This window comes from Octopus bimaculoides, chromosome 30 (assembly GCF_001194135.2).
Source record: "Octopus bimaculoides isolate UCB-OBI-ISO-001 chromosome 30, ASM119413v2, whole genome shotgun sequence".
Classification (NCBI taxonomy): domain Eukaryota; kingdom Metazoa; phylum Mollusca; class Cephalopoda; order Octopoda; family Octopodidae; genus Octopus; species Octopus bimaculoides.
Window position 1 is genome coordinate 6,328,312 of NC_069010.1, and position 4,561 is coordinate 6,332,872.

Below are 4,561 nucleotides of genomic sequence, written 5' to 3' on the forward strand. Positions count from 1 at the left end.
GATAGATAGATAGATAGATAGATAGATAGACAAATAGATGGATGGATGGATGGATGGATGGATGGATGGATAGATAGATAGACAAATAGATAGATAGATAGATGGATAGATAGATAGATGGATAGATAGATAGATAGATAGATAGACAGAGATAGATAGACAGACAGACAGATAGATAGATAGATAGGTTTCTTTATTAGCCACACAGGGCTCAACACAGAGGGGACAAAATACAAATGTAGAGTTTTTCTTTTCGAGGGGGGGTCGAAAACAAAGCAGAAAAAAAAACAAACAAAAGTGGGGACAACGATGAAAAAAAATACATCGCAAAACGTTTAGGGTATTTACACAAAATACGAAATAATACAGAAAATTCCCAATAAATGGGGAGGTTATCCGTGGAAAGAAAAACCTACGAAAAGACCACGGTAACCTCGGTAACCTCGGTCCTTAGTGTCACAGTTTGTTAAATAAAATTCCTTTTATTTATGCAAGAAACGTAAGTAACTCTCTGTTTACAAAATTTTAAAACGTTTTATAGAATCATGGTCAAGGTGGCTTCGTCAATTATATGTGCCATTCTTGAGATAGATAGATAGATAGATAGATAGATAGATAGATAGATAGATAGATAGATAGATAGGTAAAGCATTCCAATCATGACCATTCCATTTTTTATTCAGTCACAGAATATCTTTGGTGGCACAATTCAACTATTTTTCAGATGCTTAGGTGAGATTGAGGGAATTTTTTTTTGTGTCTGTTTCTAGCAGTCTCCCCCCACTCCCGGCCGCCCTCCTAGCTCCACCCCACTACCTCCACCACACGCTCATTGTCTTGATTCAATGATATGGAGTGGTGGGTGGTGGAGAGCGGTGATGATAAAAGATATTTATCACTTTCAACTTTCTTGGCAAGAAATATTTCCCCACCCCACTTCCCTTCTTTCCCCTCTCAATTCATCCCTATGGCACAGTAGGGATGGGGTGAAATTGTTGGTTGGTTGGTTGGCTGGTTGGTTGGTTGGTTTGAGTAGGAGGTGGATGGGGTGGATAAGAGATTGGAGGAGTTAGGAAGGATTTGGTCTCCACTGGAATATTTAATACTTATGGGAGCAGTTCTTTCCTTACGGTGTCACACCACCACTGCCATCATCACCACCACCACTACTACTACTACTACTACTATTACTACTACTACTACTATCACCACCACTATCAACACAATCATCATCATTACCACCATCAGTCTGTGTATGTGTGTGTGTGTGTGTTAGTGTCAGGATATGATAGGGGAAGGTAAGGGGCAGCCCTTGAAGAAAAACTGATTCAGTTTTCTCCTCAGTTGACCTTGTGAACTCTGTTTTAACTTACCTAATTTCTGTTAGTTTAGTTTGTCTGTATGTATGCCCACCCACCACCGTCACTATCTATATTCTTGTTGTTGGTTCTGTTAATAGTGGGGAAGGGGGTTAGTGATGGTGGTAGTGGTGGCGGTAGTGCTGGTTGTAGTGTGTATAATCAGGATAGAAACGAAACTCAACACACATACACAGAAACATAAACACACACACACGTATCTTGTTCTATATATACTCTTCACTCTTTTAGGGGCTGAAAGAAAGAGTAAGCCATACAGAATTTAGGTATACATATATATATGTATATATATATAAATATATATATGGGAGAATGTACGAAAAAAAAACAACAACAGAAGAGGACAGGTGGTGTAAACAACAAAAGGATGTATTAGTTTGACGCTCGGGAGTACAGAAAGTCTTTAACGTTTCGAGCTACGCTCTTCAACAGAAAGAATATGGAGAAAAACACGGAGAAAAAAAAAAATTGAATGGTGTTTGGTCAACGATATATATATATATATATATATATATATATATATATATATATATATATATATATATATATATATATAGAGAGAGAGAGAGAGAGAGAGAGATAGATAGATAGATAGATAGATATAGATATATATACTTACATATAAGAGACCAAAAGTGTACGTACACCGCTATATGTATATATAAAAAAGAAAACAAAAGACGGAACATGAACGTAACAGGTAGTAACAAAACATCCTGACAGACAGTACAAAAAAGGACAGGAAAAAACAAGGAGGTCATTTGGAGTTTTTTATCCTCAGTTGAGTTCCAGATTTTTTCAGCAGTTTTGGCCAGTTACACTCGAGACTGCTCCAATCTGGCCTACCCCAAGAAAATCTAAGCCAAGAGCACTAGATTCCTTGGAAGAGAGTAAGCGAACATATACGAAAACGAGGAGAAAAAAATCCAGAGAAATGGTACACAATTACAAATACAAACAGCAGGACATTAATAACTGGTGTCTTGCAACTTTATACTGGATAGAGCCAGTTTGAACGCTAATGAATTAATGTCATAGTTTTTTTCCTAGTGACTTGTGCAATATGTGGTCTTGCACAGCTCCATGTCAAACTGTCCAACCCATGCCAGCATGGAAAGTGGACATTAAACGGTGATGATGATGATGATGATGATGATGCATCAACATAATTTTGAAGCGATGCAGATAATGCATGATTGATTCAAAACAATCTGAATAAACAAATATTGCATTTGAGAAACAAACCTGGAAGCTAAGGGGTTCGCATAGTCTCATACACCCCTACTTTCTACCCTTCCCTCACATTTCCCATCTCCTCAACACAGCCTTCATCACCTCCACCACCACCACTACCATTTCGTTCATTAAACTCTTTCACACCTAGTTGCCTAATGACATGAATACAGGAAGAGGTTAATTCTGTGTGTTTATTCAATTATTTTGGTTTCATGTTTCACAATTTTTATCTGTTATCTTTTATCTGTTTTGGTCATTCGACTGCAGGCCATGCTGAGGCACAGCCTTGAAGAATTTTTACTCTAATGAATCAACCCCAGTACTTATTCTATTGGTCTCCTTTTTCGAACTGCTAAGTTACAGGGACAAAAAGACACCAACATTGGTCTCTTCTTTCGAACTGCTAAGTTGCAGGGACATAAAGACACCAACATTGATTGTCAGGCAGGTGTGGGGGACAAATACGCACACACACACACACACACATATTCGACAGGCTTCTTTCAGTTTCCACCTACCAAATCCATTCACAAGGCTTTGATCAGCCCCAGGCTATAGTAGAAAGCACTTGCCCAAGGTACCAAACCATGGGATTGAACCCAGAACTACCCATGCCTGTATGCTTTTTTTTTTTAATTGAGTCTTCTGAATTTAGTTTCTGTTGGCTTGATGAGTTTAGTTGCAATTACATTTGTTATGTCTGTCTTATGATCATCAATAAGGTATATCTTATTGCAAGAGGCTCAAGATCAACAGATGTTGGGACTCACAGAGTGGATGACAGGGGACTGAGACTTCTGGTGGTTTGCTATACGTGAGAAGATACACTAAGCTAATTAAAGGCTTGGTCTTTTCATGTTGCTCCTTCATTTCATGTTGCTCCTGTCCACTCATCTGTAAATGAGTAACCCCTGCAATGACAGACCCTGTAATGAAATGTTGGCCCACTCACCTTAGCAGCATAGTAGCATCATTTGAAAATTAAAACGATTCAAAGGGCATTGTGACCGGAGGTGTATAACAACATCTGATAGTCTGGTTGATGCTGTGATACAGTGAAATATCATGTGGTTTGCCTGTAGTTTGGGTGGAGAAGCCTATCAAATGATTATTAATATTCAACAGTTAAGAGCAACATAAAGCAAAACATCTCTGCTAATTTACAGAGTATTTCATATCATTCATTACATCATTTATATCATGTTGTTATATTATAGGCGCAGGCATAGGTAAGAAGTTTGCTTCCCAACCACGCGGTTCTGAGTTCAGTCCTACTGTGAGGCACCATGGGCAAGTGTCTTTTACTAAACCCCCAGGCTGACCAAAGCCTTGTCAGTGGATTTGGTAGAGGGAAACTGGTACTCTGTGACATTAATGTAGTATTTAGTGACCCCGCAGTGGCACTGTGACATAGTAGTGGTACTCTGTGACACAACAGTCGTACTTTGTGATATGGATGTGGTAATCTGTAACATGGACGTGGTACTCTGCCACATGGATGTGGTACTCTGCCACATGGATGTGATACTCTGAGGCATGGATGTGGTAATCTGTAATATGGACGTGGTACTCTGCGACACAACAGTGGTACTCTATGATTCTGCACTCTGTGACATTGACCTATGCCACTGCACATTGCCAGCCAATGCACTTCTTCACGTGGTGGGGAGGGAAACGAGAAGGAAGAGGAGAGCGGCAGGGCAGTATGGACATGATGGAGGTGGGGTGGGAGATAGAACACCACAACCTCCACCACAACCTCCACAACCTCCACAGCCACCACCACAACCTCCACAACCTCCACAGCCACCACCACAACCTCCACAGCCACCACCACAACCTCCACAGCCACCACCACAACCTTCACAGCCACCACCACCACCATCATCATCATCCTCATCTCCTCATCAAAGCAACCTGTCACCCTTATTTGGTATTTTGACTTT

The 4,561-nt window shown here is 40.1% G+C and overlaps 1 protein-coding gene across 1 annotated transcript in view; it reads left to right on the forward strand.

Annotated features, from left to right (window-relative positions):
• Positions 1–4,561, forward strand: part of LOC106871819 (tyrosine aminotransferase) — a 33,711-nt gene that overhangs the window by 5,349 nt on the left and 23,801 nt on the right. The gene's annotated exons all lie outside the window — the stretch shown is intronic.